This window comes from Stylophora pistillata, chromosome 12 (assembly GCF_964205215.1).
Source record: "Stylophora pistillata chromosome 12, jaStyPist1.2, whole genome shotgun sequence".
In the NCBI taxonomy this organism is placed as follows: Eukaryota; Metazoa; Cnidaria; class Anthozoa; order Scleractinia; family Pocilloporidae; genus Stylophora; species Stylophora pistillata.
The window spans coordinates 3,663,828-3,680,859 of record NC_142530.1 but is presented as its reverse complement, the minus strand read 5'-3'; the positions used below and the strand labels follow the sequence as shown (position 1 = coordinate 3,680,859).

Sequence of the window (17,032 nt, the reverse complement as noted above, 5' to 3'; positions counted from 1 at the left end):
GTAAAAGAAAACAGGCTCATTATTTGTAATAAACACCACGGCAGATCAAGTTTTGCTGATAAATACATCTTTTTCTGACAAGTCAGCTATGAAAGAGAACTTTTCAGAGTCTGTTATATCTAGTGCTGTATTGACGCTGCATTTATGGGGAGCAGTGTTTTTGGCCGACAACTTTGTAAGTGGATCCTCATTTCACACTATTCATATATCGGTTTTTAACTGGCTTTCTCTAGATTCTCAAATTATGGATAATTTTCACAGATGAAACATATTTGCCTGATAATATACCTCACAATTGTTAAATTTAAACAGTTTGCAAAATTTCAATATGTGATAGGCAATGTGAAGGAACACAAAACTCTTCACGAAAAAATAAAACACCTCTTAGAAGTGAACAATAAACAATTTTCCCCAAACTTATAAGCAGTACTCTTCCAAACTTGTCCCCATTTTGAGAAATATATGTAAGAAAACTTTGTTAAAATACACTGCCATTGTAAGTCTGTTCCAAGCGCGAGTGTTAGGTAGATGTTTTGCTAGTCAGGCTGCCTCAGTCTGGCTTTGATTTTGCTCCAGCGATCTCAACCAACTGAAAGCTACTGAAGATAAAGTCCTCTAGATGATTATTGGACAAGTGCCTATGACGAACAGATCATCACAACAAAGTGGCAGCTTTGAGCTGTTCGACAATGTTTCGGATAATTAAATATTATCAGCTATAATAAAAAAATGCCTTTAGTTCTCGTTTAAAAAGCTTGACTGGCTTGAGGCAAACGATATTTCTTTGATCGAATCCAAAAACCGGTTAAAAGTATAGATGTCTCATAGAAATCTCTGTGCAGATTGATCGTAAAACCATCATATTGAAAAGCTGCCACCAAACCAGACATCACAAGACTTCTATCAAATTTCTTGACGCACGAGACCGAAAGAGACAACCACAGTCTTTCCTGTATAGAAATTCTTCTCCATCCTTAAAGAAATCTGATAGGAGGGATTGTTAATGGTGTTAATGCAATAAACGTACCGTTTCAAATGCGACTCAAAAAGTCATACATATAAACTGTCATGTCTTTAAAGTATGACCTCCCTTAAACTGGTTAGTTCATTCCTGCTTAAAGTGTTGTTGACCCAGTCATCTATTAATTGTGCAGACTAGTCAAATTGAATTTTAAAAGCTTTTCGTATCCAAATTGCTCAATTTTGTGTCATCTGCTTGCATGTGTTTACAATAAGATCCACCCCATTTGCGGGAAGGTATCTTCCCGGCCGTAAAATATCAAAGGAAAAACTATTTACTCAGAATATGAAACACTCTAAAAAAATTCAATATTTCACCATAAAATGAAGTTAACCCAGTTATGATTATACAATTTGCCCCATTAAAGTGTTCGATATTTTGTTATCCGGGTTCTTATATATAAAGTTAATACGTAAGCTAAGAAGCCGACAGAGTCTAAAATAAGTTACTGATTTCTTAAATGTTCATCTTTTCTTTAATTTATTTAACGGATGTCTCGTGCGACTCTCTGTGCAGCTTGAACGTAAAGAAATCATATTGGGAAGCTATCCAAAAATCCGAACATCACATGACTTCTCTCAATTTTCCCGACGCACGAGACCAAAAGAGCCAACCACAGTCTTTTCCTTGGGCCGCCTGTCAACCCACGATTTGATAGTTTTTTCAAGAAAAGGCTGAATCGTAAATGTTTATCTCTTCTCCACGGTTTTGATCGAGGGCTGTCAATTTTCCGACTTTTATTTTTTTTTTTCAGCACAAAAAATCCTTAATATATTGTAAAACAAAGCAGGCTTATTATTTGTAATAAACACCGCGGCTGGTCAGGATTTTTCTAATCAATACATTACTGCTGTATTGACGCTGCATTTATGGGGAGGCAGTGTTTTAGAACGAAACTTGGTAAGTGGATCCTCATTTCACAATATTCTTATATAGGTTCTTATATAAGCAAGCGGATCTCTCTAGAATATCAAGTTATAATAATTTTTTTTAATAAAACAAATTTGCCTTAAAATATATTTCGAAATTGTTAAATCTAAACAGTTTGCAATATTTCCATTTGAAAAAGGCAATGTTAAGGAAGACAAATGTTCTTGTAGAACCTTACAAAAAAGCAAGCACGTCCTAAAGGTGAACATTAAGTAACAACAAACAATTTATCCCAAACTTATAAGCAGTATTCTTTAAAATTTTCCCCATTTTGAGATACATGCGTGAGAAGATTTAGTTGAGATACACTGCATCGCTGGGTCTGTTTCAAGCGTGAGTGTTAGGCGGATGTTTTGATAGTCAGACTGTCTCCGTCTGGCTTTAATTTTCTGGCACAATTGGTTCTTACTTACAGTTTGTACAGCCCGTCCAACCCACTGAACACTCCTGAGGTTAAGTTCTTTAATTGATTATTGGACAAGTACCTACGACGAACATATCATCAAACAAAATGTTAGCTTTGAGCTGTAAGATAATCTTTCGAATAATAACATGTTACCAGCTATGATAAAAATGCCTTGGCTTCTCGTTTTTAAAGCTTGATTGGCTTAACGCAAAAGATATTCCTCGATCAGATCCGAAAAGAGGCTAAGTTCGTGAACGTCTTATAGAATTCTCTCTGCAACTTGAACGCAAAGATATCATACTGAAGAGCTACCAGTTGACTGGACATCACAAGACCTCTATCAATTTTCCTGACGCACAAGACCGCAAAAGGAAATCACAGTTTTTCCTGTTTACAGATCTTTCTCCATCCCCAGAGAGATATCGTAAGAGGAGCTGCTAATGGTGTTAGTGCAGTAAACCGTTCGTAACACGACTCAAAAAGTCATAAATGTAAACTGTCTTGTCCGTATGAGCTAGATTAAAGATCATTAGTTCATTGCACCATAGAGTGATCCAATGATCTATATACTCTGTACACCAGTCTAATTGATGGAAGTTGATAGAAATTGCCACAACTAATCAACTTTTTCAGTTTGATGCTCAGTTGTATGAGCAAACGGATGGAGTTGCTATGGGCTCCCCCGTTGGTCCCCTAATGGCGAACGTCTTTATGCGCCACCTCGAGGAGAAACTCTCACGCGATGGCTTGATGCCTCATTTGTACAGCGGAAACGTTGATGATACTCTTGCAAGATTGTCAAATACTGATGCTGCCACTAAGTTTCTTACTACCCTGAATGGCCTACATCTCAGTTTACTGTTCACGATGGAGCTTCCTGTTGATGATAGGATTCCTTTCATCGACATTGATATCATCAAGAATGGAACAAAACTTGAAACTCAAGTCTATAGAAAGCCAACTAATATTGGCTTGTTTTACATTTCCACAGTCATACTGACAAACGCTGAAAAGACTCTTTTTTAAAGACAATGTTACATCGCGCTTATGCGCTATCCTCCACAATAGAGGCTTTTAATGAAGAATGCGCCAAATTGCGCTCCATTTTTAGCCGTCTTGATTACCCTTGTAGTCTTATAGATTCTGTTATTTCCAATATTGTTTCTCGTAAACCTTCTGTAGGCACAGCGGAGAGAAATGCTGACGAGAGCAACATAGTCAGAATTAATCTACCATTCAAAGATCAGGTTTCAGCTAATTCTGTTCGGAGACAGCTGTGTGATCTCAGTGGTAAGATTGGCCTCGTTTTGCAGCCAGGTTTTGTAAGCAAGAAATTAGAACAAGACCTAAAGCCTAAAGAACCCGGCCGTCAATTGTTAATCCGCGATGCGTTGTTTATCATTTTGTATGTGATCTGTGCGATACAGATTATGTCGGCTACACGGCCCGACACCTTTTACAACGTGTCGCTGAACACAAAAATTCGGCAATTGGCAAGCATTTTCATGAAGCGCATGGTAGGAGGGATCGTTTGAATGATAGTCATTTTAAGATTCTGAGAAAGTGTCAAGGCAAATTTGATTGTTTAGTGTTTGAAATGCTTTATATTAAGAGATTCAAACCTAATCTGAACGTGCAAACGGACTCCATACGTGCTAAACTTTTTGTTTAACCCGCAAATTATTTTCTCTTATTGTTCGTTTTTAGTATTTATAGAACTTATTTTCATACATTCTTCATTTGATAATGACGTTATGTTAACGTAGAAACGTCGTCGATTTTAGCTTTCTATAGCTTTTTATCGTTTTTAAATTTTACAATGTTATCAAGCAACGTTTTGTCGCAAGTTTTTATCAAATGTTATTCCGAGTCACTTCTTCTACGTATACATCAAGAAGGTCAGGGAAAATACTAACTTAGAAGCCGACAAAGTCTCTTACGAATTCCTGTTTTCTCCTGCAGATATTTCGCTCTTTTCAATTTCTCATGACAAATGTAACAAGTAGATAACGAAATATGAGAATCAAGGCTTCTTTCAAAACCGACGTACATAACGTTATTCAGCATAGGTCGGTCCATATTGGGAAAAACTGTGCACGAAGTCTTGAGTACCGCCCGAGGGTATAGGCCTTTGTTCTGAACTTAATTGACTTAGGGCTGTAATAACGACAAGATCCTCCATAAATTGAACACTACTTAACGAGTAGATGGTAGAGAAAACAGAGGTAATTAAAATTAAACAGAGATGCTTCACAGAAACAATTTATTTGCGTAATGATAAGAATGATTTAAAAGGCTTCCAAACAAACTGGTGTGCGTATATCCAGCCTTGTTTCTTTAAAAAAAAAACACTTAAGTGACAAAAGAAATTTAAACTAGACACAAGTGAATTTAATGCAGCTTTTTCTCATTGAATTTCTTCACTTTCTACGGTGTAATTTCCGGTAGAAATGTCCAAATTATACGGATTTAAAACGTAAAAACTTACCTAAAGGGCATTTGTAGTAGAACTTAATACTTCGCTTACCGTTTTACAATGAACAAATTCTTTTGGAGAATTCACATTCTCATGAAACGAAAGTCCCATCGATCAACTCAATTGTAAACAAATGCTACATGTCTTAACTTTCTGAGCCACCTTTTGGGATCGATTCAAATTTATTACGAAAACGTTTTTAGGCCGCGTGTCAACCCTCTTAATGACACGCTTGCTATCACAAAATCCATTACCAAACCAATGTTTTTTTCTTGCAACCAAAGTGGTTTGAAAGGAAGAAAAAAGATAGGATAAAGAAGTTAACTATCAGCTTGAGGTCTTTGCTTAAAAATACTGCCCAGATTTTCTACATAAGCTGAGGTCAAAGAAAACACTAAACTTAAAAGCCGATAAAGTCTCATGAGTTACTAATGTCTGCTGCAGATATTTCACTCTTTGTTTGGAAGCGAAACGGAAACCAAGCAAACACGTTTATTTGTAACACGGTAAACGGTAAACTCACGGTAAACACGGTAAATACCAACAACTGCCAAACAAATTGCCACTCGAAAAATTCAAAACTTTCAGCTCTTTTAAAATAAACTTGCACACGTCAAAAAGAAATCCGCGTGATTTCTTGACGATAATCTCAAAGTACGTGTGCGCGAGCCGCGCCCGCACAAGTTCGGTAACGTCTTTTTAACATTCTCCCTTCCCCACACTGCATTTCTAACAATCAAATCCAAGCGGAGTCAGTTTGCTAATCGGTCTCATGAAAGTCCTGACACCACACGCAACTTTAGTTACGCGAGTGTGGCCGTCTCGTCCAGGATACACTTCAACAATCCCTCCCAATAGCCAACGTCCTCTTGGAGTATCGGGCTAATTCACAAGCTAGAACCACATCCTCAACTTTTAGGTCTCGTCATTCTGGAGTCCAATTTGGTCGACTGTTAAGGGCTGGAAAAAAATTCCTTGAGCCATCCCCTCCACACTCGTAAAATAATTAATGTCTTGAAGCTTTCGCCATCGTTGACGCGGATGCGAAGTAGTTGTTTCAATGGCCTCGGAAGCGAAGTGTCCTCCCATTTCGCCGAGCAAGAAATGGTTAGGTTTCAATGGAACATCGTCTCGTGGACTTGAACTCTAATAAGTCAACGGACAGGTATTAAGAAGGGACTCCAGTGAACACGGCGATCAGCTCCTCATCGTTTATGTCTCGTTTTCCCACAACGGCCTAAGTGTCTTTCTTAGCAGCTTTCACCATTACTTCATGGGCTCCTCAGAAATGTGGGGCAGCTGGTAGATTGAATCTCCATGTTACTCCAAGTTCCACTGTCACAATGTGCTTTTGACTTGACAGGCTCTGGACTTCGTAGACACCGGGAAATACGTATGATACACGATCCTCGCAGTAGATAGCGCTATTTATGCAATAGCGAAAATCAGGGACTCGAACCACTGACCTCTGCGATACTAGTGCAGCGCTCTACCAATTGAGGTAACAAGCCAACTGGGAGCAGGCCGTTAAGTTGATTCGTAATAAACCCGTGAAAGTGATAAATGAGATACAATGAATATATGAAGTTCACATATTTTGAACTGCGGTATTAGATACGTATGATGCACGATCCTCGCAGTAGATAGCGCGAATCAACTTAACGGCCTGCTCCCAGTTGGCTTGTTAGCTCAATTGGTAGAGCGCTGCACTAGTATCGCAGAGGTCAGTGGTTCGAGTCCCGTACAGGTCTGATTTTTTTCAGGTCTGATTTTCGCTATTGCATAAATAGCGCTATCTACTGCGAGGATCGTGAATCATACGTATCTAATACCGCAGTTCAAAATATATGAACTTCATATATTCATTGTATCTCATTACATAAAATGTTTGGTTTCAGATACTTGTAACAAATTGACAGGTTTTTTCAAGAACCAGCTGAATCTTAAATGTTCATCTCTTCTCCAAGGATTTCATCGAGGGCTGTCAATTTTCAAACTTTTACTTTTTTTTCAGCATAGAAAATCCTGAATTTATTCTTAAACAAAGCAGACACATTATTTGTAAGCCACAACACGGCCGGTCAAGATTTGCTAATTAATATATCTTTTTCCAATAAACAGTCAGCCATAAAAGAAAACCTTTCAACGTTCATAATATTTCTTGCTCTACTGACGCTGCACTTATGGGGAAGCATAGTTTTAGACTGACAACTTTCTAAGTGGATCCTCATTTTACAATATTCATATATCAGTTTTAGATGATCCTCTCTGGATTATTAAGTTATAATAAATTTTTTTGATGAAACATATTTCTTCGATAATATATCTCATATTTGTTAAATTTAAACAGTTTGTAACATTTCAATTTGTAATATGCAATGTTAAGGAACACAAATGTTCTTCTTGCAAAACCTCACGAAAAAGCAAACACGTCCTAAAGGTCAACATTAAACAACAATAAACAACTTATCCCAAACTTATAAGCAGTACTCTTTCAAAATTTTCCCCATTATCAGATACACGTAAGAGAAGATTCAGTTGAGATACACTGCATTGCTGGGTCTGTTTCAAGCGTGAGTGTTAGGCGGATGTTTTGATTGTCAGACTGTCGCTGTCTGGCATTAAATTGTTGGCACAATTGGTTCTTACTTACAATTTGTACAACCGTCCCAACCCAGGTTAAGTTCTTTAATTTATTATTGGATAAGTACTTATGACAAATATATCATCAAACAAAATGTTAGTTTTGAGTTGTAAGATAATGTACGTTTCGAACAATAACATATTACCAGCTATGGTAAAAAATGCCCTTGGTTCTCGTTTTTAAAACTTGATTGGCTTGACACAAAAGATGTTCCTCGATCAGATCCGAATGTCTTATAAAATTCTCTGTGCAGCTTGAATGCAAAGACATCATATTGAAGAGCTATCACTTAACTGGAGATCACAAGACCTCTATCAATTTCCCGACGCACGAGACCGAAAAAGCAAACGACAGTTTTTCCCCAAAGAGATCTAGTAGAAGGAGCTGCTAATGGCGTTAGTGCAGTAAATCGTTCGGAATGCGACTCAAAAAGTCATACATGTAAATTGTCACGTCCTTAAAGTATGAGCTACATTAAAAATCATTAGTTCATTCCACCGTAGAGTGATCCAATGATATATAAACTCTGCGCACCAGTCAAATTTCAAATGCTTTCCGTACCCAAAATGCTCAAATTTGTGACATCCACTAGCATATGTTGACATTAAGTTCAAGGTATCTTTCCGCCGGAGAAATATCAAAAGAAAACTATTTACTGAGACTATAACCCACTTTAAAAAGTTTAATATTTCACAGGATAATAAAGTTAGCCCAGTGACAATTATACAGTTTACAGTTTGCTTCAGGCTTTTTGTTATCCGGTTTCCTGTATATAAAGTTCATCAAGATAGTCAGAGAAAATACTTAACTTAGAAGTCTCGTACGAGATACTGATTTCCTCTTGCACACGTTTCATTTCTTTCAATTTCTCATGATAAATGTAACAACTAGATAACGAAATGTGAATCAAGGCTTCTTTCCAAACCGACGTACATAACGTTATTCGGCATAGGTCAGTCCGTATTGGGAAAAACTGTGCACGAAGTCTTGAGTAACACCCGAGGGCATAGGCCTTTTTTCTAAAACTTAATGAAATGCTTGTCAAAAGAACCCGAATCATTTAGGCTGTAATAACGACAAGATCCTCTATAAGTTGAACAATAATTAACGAGTACATCGTAGAGAAAACAGAGGTAATTCAAATCAAACAGAGAGGCTTCACAGAAACATTCTATTTGCGTAAAGATAAGAATGATTTAAAAGGCTTCCAAACAAACTAGTATGGCGTGTGTATATCTGGTCTTTTTTCTTCGAAAAAAAATAGGTGAAAAGAGAAATTTAAACAGCTTTTACACATTCAATTTCTTCACTTTCTACTGTGCAATTTACGGTTGAAATGTTCAAATTGAACGGAATTAAAACGTAGAAACTTACTTAAAGAACATTTGTAGTACAACTAAATACTTCGCCTACCGTTTACAATGAACAAATTCTTCTTGAGATTTCAGATTTTCATGGAGCGAAAGTCCCATCAATCAACTCAATTGTAAACAAGTACCTCCTGTCTTAACTTTCTGAATTCAAATTTTTTAAGAAAAAGCTTTTAGTCCGAGTGTCAACCCTCTTAATGACACACTTGTTATCACAAAGTCCATTTCAAACCCATTTTTTTTTCTTGTGACAAAGTGGTTTGAAATGGAGAGAAAAGATAGGATAAAGAAGTTGTTTATCAGCTTAAGGTCGCTACCGACGTCCTTGCTTAAAAATACTACCCAGACTTTCTTCATAAGCTAAGGTTAAAAAAGCCGACAAAGTCTCATGAGTTACTGATTTCTACTGTAGATATTTCACTCTTTGTTAGGAAGCGAAACGGAAATCGAATAAACACGTTTATTCGTAACACGGTAAAAGGTAAACTCACGGTAAACGCGCTACATCAGGCAAAATTGGAAGACACATCCGGGATATTTACTTGTGCGAGGGCGCTAAATTTCAAAGACCGAGACGACAAATGGCATGACACAATAAAGAAAAATGGCCGCTAAAAGGCAAAGGTCCTCCTGCGTTTAGTGTTTTCACAGCTATATAGAATATGAAAACCGCCTCCCGGTTAACCCAATGGATAGAGCGCTGGACTGTTGTGCGGGACGTCGAGGGTTCGAGCCCCAGCCGGACCAACACTCAAGGTCTTAAAATAATTGAGAAGAATATGCTGCCTTTCTGTAACATCAAGAAATGGTTTAGATATTCTAGTCTTCTCGGATAGGGACGAATAAATGGTGGTCCCGTCTCCTGCAGGGTTGGAGTAGAAGACGTTAATTTCCTACACACGAGATTACTGTGTGATGGATGTCCTCCCCGGGGTGGAATGAGTGGGTAAAAAAGGGGTTAGGTGTCAATTGGAACGAAAGTTCTGTTCCTTTCTCCTGCCATTCCCGTGGTGAATTAATTAAACTTTAACTTAAACTATATGGTTTTCAAAGAAAAGATTTTCGTAATAAAATAAGAACCATTTTTGGCTCGGTACTATCTCTTTAACCTTTATCAATTATCTGTTCAACTTCACCTACTTTGGGTAAATTTCAGTATGGGAAATAGCTGTATGATAACTTCGAGGCCGAATTTCTTCTAAACGAAGATATCAGCACGTTGGGTTGCATATGGATATATTTTCTTAAAAAGTATAAAGGACTCATGCAACATATGAAGGGAATTCGCTGCCTGGAAATAGTATCAAATCTAACATTTCTGAAACATATATTTTCTCTCTTCAATTCTTCCCCGTCCTAAGGGCCTTGGGGAGTTGAACGGATTCATTTTAAACTTCGCGCGTGCGTATTAATAACTCTAAGCTCCGCCTTTATGAACAATACCAACGACCGCCAAACACATATCCGCTCAAAAAACTTGAAACTTTCAACTCCCCTAAAAGAAACTCGCACACGTAAAAATGTCCCCACGACTTGTTGCCACCATTTTAACTTACACAGTCTCAAAGCGCATGCGCGCCAGTCGCGCCCGCAGAAGTTCGGTAACGTCTTCTTAACATTTTCCCCTCCCCGCACTGAGAGGTTGTCCTCGTGTGTTTCTAATTTAGTAATTATCAATTTATTTTAAGCAAAATCAGTTTCCTAATAGGTCTCATGACAGCCTTGAAGCCAAATGAAACTTTAGCTACACGGGTGTGGCCATCTCGTCCAGGGTACACTTCAACAATCCCTCCTAATGGCCAACGTCCTCTTGGAGTATCGGGCTGAGTCACAAGATCCACATCCTCAACTTTTAGGTCTGGGAATTCTGAACTCCACTTTGGTCGACTGTCAAGGGCTGGAAAAAATTCATTAAACCAGCTCCTCCACACTCGTCAAATAATTAATGTCTTGAACCTTTTGCCATCGTTGACACGGATGCATAGCAGTGGTTTCAACGGCCTCAGGAGCGAAGTGTCCCTCCATTTACCCAAGCAAGAAATAGTTATGTGTCGATGGAACATCGACCTGAACACTGATAAGTCAACGGACCAGAAATGAGGGACTCCACCCTAGCGACCACGGTGATCATCTCCTAGTCATTCACGTCTCCTTCTCCCTCAACGGCGTAAGTAGCTTTCTTAGCAGTTTTCACCATTACTTCATGAGCTCCTCAAAAGTGTGGAGCAGCTGGTGGATTGAATCTCCATGTCACTCCAAGCTCCACTGTCTTCCTATGAAGATGTTTTCCGTCTAATCAACTGCCAATTTTTTTAACTTACCCACTGCGCCTACGAAATTTGTACCTCTATCGCTTGTCACTTGTTTAAAAACTCCACGACGACTGGTTAAACGAGCGAAGGTGTTTAAGAACGTGTCGGCATCTAGTCCCCCAGGCCACATCTAAATGCACTGTTCGTCTTTCCAAGCAAGTAAAAAGGCACAGCCACCTTTTCTGTCGTGGTTGTCTGCGTCCTTGAACAGTATAGAAAGAACCTGCAAAATCTACGGTTGTTTGGGCCAAGGTTCTGAAGCTAAAAAGGAGCCTCTTTTGCAGGAGTGGGGACATAATCTGACAAGCTGACTTGTTTCGTCTTCTCTTACATTCATTACATTCATGATCCCACTCGCGAATCTCCTCGCGTGCGGCGATGATCCAAAATCTCTCACTCTACTGGCAAAGAGTGAAGTGTACTCCAGCTGCATGATTCCCTCTCTCATGACAATGCTTCACAATAAGTTTCGTCACCCAGTATCAAAGAGACAGAATAATTGGAAATCTGGTATCATATGGAAGAAAAGCTGCGAACTTTAATTGACCATCACTGCGGATAACTCCATCGTCATGATGCACGAATTACGCTTTAGTAACTGGCTTTTTTCTGATTTCGACTTCCCTGAGCTCAAAGCTGTGTACTCGTCACGGAAAGCTTCGCCTTGTTCCAGAAGTACATGTCTCTTTCAGCATCCTTTATTTCCTCGGGCAACAGTTCCATACTTTCATTCCTGGGGTCTCTGTAACGCATGTTTTGTGGCACTCTTCTCACTCCCACGTGTACTTGAATTAAATGCGTCTAACTGGAAAACCGTTTCGGATCTAGTCTCCACTCTTCTAGTGTGTTTTTGTGTTTCGGTGCGGTTCCTTTCTGGAAGTTACACGTCATAAGGGTTCCATAGGCATTCATGTCTTCTTTAGTCTTCGAGTTTCTCATCTCTTGCATTTCACAAGGTCTATCCTGGACTTTCATCTTTGACTACCTGTCGGAAGTCTTTGCCGTGTCCTCGAATCCCCCGTAGAACATCTCTACCGTCAGAGTAAAACGTCACGCTCTGCATTGGTACATCTAAGGCCGTCAGTAACGACTGTGTTAAGCGCAGGCCAAAAATCGCATCATGAGTTCCAGTTTGGGTATTGTCAACGGGTTCAATGGCGCCACTTTCCTTTTTGCTGCAATCAGGCGACTTGTTACATTGTCGTTATTGTAGTGTTTGTAAGGTACACTTCGTGTGCCATACATGACGTAGGTAAGCAGGTAATGTAAGAGAGGATTGAATCATTAAAGCAGCATGGCAGATGTATAGATTAGATTCGTGTGTATCCATTTCCATCGACTTTAGAACGTGACATCTGGCGACGAGGATAGAAGTTGCAGCTGCCCAGACATGGCGTCAATAAAGATAGACGATTTAACGAGTGTGAAACCATTCGATCCACATGGTGAACCTTCAAGCGTGGGAAGGCGATGGCAGCGTTGGTTGAAAAGCTTCTCAGTTTATGCCGATAGCAAAGGCTTGCTCATCCAAGTGGATAAAGCGGATAATAAAATTCAGAGGAGAGCTTTACTCCTTCATTCGGCCGGCGAAGCTGTTCAGGAAATTTTCGAAACGTTACCTGACACAGGCGAGGCGAAAGATTACGAAAAAGCGGTGAAGGCTTTGAACGACTATTTCATTCCAAAGGTAAATTCGACATACCAAAATCACCTGTTTCGCAGCATGGAACAAGAGGACGGCGAAACCGTGGCTCAGTTCGTTACACGATTGAGACACGTGGTCAAAGACTGTGACTACGGCGACCAAGCTGATAACCAGATTCGTGATCAAGTCTTGCAGCGATGTAAATCACATGAACTACGGAAGAAACTACTGGAAAAAGGTGAGCACTTAACCTTAGAGTTGTTACTTTCGACGGCAGCAAACCACGAGCGAGTTCGGTCACAGCTGGAAAATATGGAAGGCAAAAAGGACGTGAATTTCGTCCGTGACAAGCAAGAAGACAAAGGAAAGGAGTCTGCCAAGCGAGCATGCTACAGATGTGGAAAAGTAGGACATTTTGGAAGAGACCCTGAGTGTCCCGCGAAAGGAAAAACTTGCCATAAGTGCGGAGGAGCTGACCATTTTAGTCCACAGTGTAAAACGAAAACAGCCAAACCTCTCAAACCTAGGCGGGAAGAGAAGACAAAAGGAAGGAAAACAAAGAAGTCAGTCAGGTATGTGAGAAGTGAGAGAGATGAAGATGAATATGCATTTACTGTGAATTCTGCTACATCACCTGAGAAAATAGATGTGACTGTGGGTGGAGTTGTAGTGGCGATGTTGATTGATTCGGGTGCAAGCACCAATGTGATTGACAAAAATCTGTGGTTAAAGTTAAAGCAAGACAAGATTAAGTGTGTGTCGAGAAAGAGTGATAAGAAGCTTTATGCATATGGCAGTAAACAGCCGCTGAACGTTCTAGGAACATTCTCAGCAGAAGCGAGAGTAGAGGGAAAAGAGGCCGAAGCTGAATTTGTTGTTATTAATGGCGAAGGGGCGGCACTGCTTGGAAGAGAAACTGCCATAAAACTTGGAGTGTTGAAATTAGGAACCCAGATCTGCACTGTGACATGTAGTGAGACAATCATGTCTGATTACAAGGAGATTTTTGAGGGCGTGGGAAAGTTGAAAGATTTCCAAGTTAAGTTGTATGTGAATCCAGATGTACCCCCAGTGGCGCAACCAGTCAGGCGCACCCCATTTAGTCTTCGAGACAAGGTTAAGGAGAAGATTGAAGAATTAATAGCCATGGACATAATTGAACCAGTAGAGGGCCCAACCCCGTGGGTTAGTCCTGTTGTAGTAGTCCCAAAGCAGAATGACGAAATACGCCTTTGTGTAGACATGCGCAGAGCTAACGAAGCCATTATCAGAGAGCGTTATCCCATACCTACAGTGGACGAAGTGCTCCAAAGCCTCAACCAGAGCACAATGTTCAGTAAACTGGATTTAAAATGGGGCTATCACCAGTTAGAACTCCATCCAGATTCCAGAAGCATCACAACGCTCACTACACATTGTGGTCTTTACCAATACAAGCGTCTCATGTTTGGGATAAGTTCAGCTCCAGAAGTATACCAGCACGTCATCCAACAATCACTACAAGGCTGTGAAGGTGTTGCCAACATCTCAGATGACATCATTGTTCATGGGAAGAACACTGAGGAACATGACAGAAGATTGCAGCGAGTTTTGGAAAGGCTGAAAGAGAAGAACCTCACACTGAATGCAGAGAAGTGTAAGTTCCATATGACCCAGATGGTCTTCATGGGACTGGTGCTAAGCAACAATGGTATTGGTCCTACTGAAGACAAGGTAAAGGCGATCATTGATGCAAGAGAACCGCAAAGCGCATCAGAAGTCAGAAGCTTTCTGGGACTGGCAAATTACAATGCCCGTTTCATTCCGGACTTCGCTACAACCGCGGAGCCATTGCGAAAGTTGACCAAAAAGGGTGTTCGTTTCGAATTTGGAGAAGAGCAGAAGAATGCATTCAATGAGCTTAAGAGGAGGCTATCAAATGCAGATAATCTTGGCTATTTCGATAAAGATGCCAAGACACTAATCATAGCAGATGCAAGCCCGGTGGGCCTCGGTGCGATCCTCATCCAAGAGCAGCAAGGAAGGAAAAGAGTCATTAGCTACGCAAGTAAGAGTTTAAGCGCGGTGGAAAGGCGTTATTCGCAAACGGAAAAAGAAGCCTTAGCTGTCGTATGGGCATGTGAACGATTCCATGTGTACTTGTACGGCATTGAATTCACACTGTATACTGATCACAAGCCGCTGGAAACAATCTACTCGAGCAGGTCCAAACCGTGTGCACGAATCGAAAGATGGATCCTGCGATTACAGCCATATAAATTCCAAGTCAAATACCTACCTGGCGAGCAGAATATTGCTGACCCATTGTCACGCTTGTTGCATGCGAATGAACAAGCAGAACCATCACCGGCGCACAAGGTATCGGATGAATTTGTCAGGTTCGTCGCAGCAACGGCCACTCCTCAAGCGATGACAACACGTGAAATTGAAGAAGCCTCATCAGAAGACAGAGAGTTTGTGGAACTACGCCAGTACATTAAAGATGGGAACTGGAAAGGTGACCAGCATAAGCAGTACGTACCAGTATGTAGCGAACTGTGTGTTATTGGCAAGCTGATCCTTCGTGGTACCAGGATTGTCATACCGAGCAAGCTGAGACCTCGAGTATTGAACCTTGCCCATGAAGGACACCCAGGAATTGTCAGTATGAAGCAGAGGTTGCGATCAAAAGTCTGGTGGCCTGGAATCGACAGGGAAGCCGAGAAGTTTTGCAAAACTTGTTATGGCTGTCAGCTTGTAAGCAGCCCAGCAAACCCAGAGCCAATCAAGTCAACACCATTACCAAGTGGCCCCTGGCAAGATTTGGCCATTGACCTGTTAGGCCCATTACCCTCAGGAGAATCTGTTTTAGTCATCGTTGATTACTTCAGTAGATACTACGAGATAGAAGTCATGCGTTCCACAACGTCAGAAAAAGTCATAGAGTGTTTGGAGAAAATCTTCACCACGCATGGACTACCTCAGTCACTCAGAAGTGACAACGGTCCACAATTCAGATCTGAAGTATTTGAACAGTATTTAGAGAATAACGGTATAGAACACAGGAAAACCACGCCACTATGGCCACAAGCGAATGGCGAAGTGGAAAGACAAAACAGGTCTCTCCTCAAGAGGATGAAAATAGCTCAAGCTGAGGGGAAAGAATGGAAGACAGAAGTGCGCAAGTACTTGGTAGCATATAGGTCAACCCCTCACACTACCACAGGCGTGAGCCCAGCGGAACTCTTGTTTGGCAGAAAGATGCGTACTAAATTACCCGAACTGAAAGAGGAGAGCACAGAGAGCGAGATGCGAGACAGAGATGGCAAAATGAAAGCCAAAACCAAATGGTATGCAGACAAGAAGAGGAATGCCCACGAGTCTTACCTAGCTCCAGGTGACCAAGTGTTAGTCAAACAAGAGCGTAAAAAATAAATTATCAACATCATTTGCTCCTGAGCCTTACGATGTTATCACCAAGACTGGAAACAGTGTTGTTATTGAATCACCAGACGGCACTCAACTAATGCGAAACACAACCCATGTAAAGAAGTATGAGGAGACATCACAGAACCCGGGGGAAACAACTTCAACGCTTGATGTTACTGATCCTGTGGAACCGGAAGCAGAACGAGAAAAACTGAGCAGCCCGGTTGTGACGAGACCGATTAGAGTCAGAAAACCGCCGGAAAGATTTAAAGACTATGTTATGACTTGAGTGTCATTATCGAGGACTATGTTTTGACTTGAGTGCCATTATCAGAAACTTTGTCGTGAGTTAATGTCATCATTGACTGTTACTGTTCATAAGGGGAGGATGAATGATTTTGTGGCTAGCCGTTTTATGAGTTTCAATTGTACTAGGCTTTAAGCGACTCTCTGTTGTGTTGACATCTTAGGATCGTTGTGGCTTTAAATAAAAAAAGGAAGGGATGTAGTGTTTGTAAGGTACACTTCGTGTGCCATACATGACGTAGGTAAGCAGGTAATGTAAGAGAGGATTGAATCATTAAAGCAGCATGGCAGATGTATAGATTAGATTCGTGTGTATCCATTTCCATCGACTTTAGAACGTGACAGTTATCGTATCGGATATAGACTGCTGCACCGTAGGCTTTTTGATAGGCATCGATAAAAGTCGCAATGTGCTTTGACTTGACAGACTCTGCAGGGTCGTAGCCAGGATTTTTCAAAGGGGGGATCACAGAGGCTACTCACCACTTACACCGCTGCTCTCCCGCGTATATCG

The 17,032-nt window shown here is 40.5% G+C and overlaps 1 protein-coding gene, 1 long non-coding RNA gene and 1 pseudogene across 2 annotated transcripts in view; 1 reads left to right on the top strand and 2 right to left on the bottom strand.

Moving 5' to 3' along the window:
- LOC148718427 (uncharacterized) overlaps positions 1-17,032 on the bottom strand; it is a 186,078-nt gene that overhangs the window by 19,339 nt on the left and 149,707 nt on the right. Inside the window, exon 2 of the long non-coding RNA XR_015994251.1 lies at positions 2,365-2,436. This is a non-coding gene — a long non-coding RNA (uncharacterized LOC148718427). The remainder of the gene's footprint in view (positions 1-2,364; positions 2,437-17,032) is intronic.
- LOC111346274 (follicle-stimulating hormone receptor-like) overlaps positions 1-17,032 on the bottom strand; it is a 228,914-nt gene that overhangs the window by 105,415 nt on the left and 106,467 nt on the right. The window lies entirely within an intron of this gene.
- LOC148718434 (uncharacterized) lies at positions 3,349-4,188 on the top strand (annotated as a pseudogene).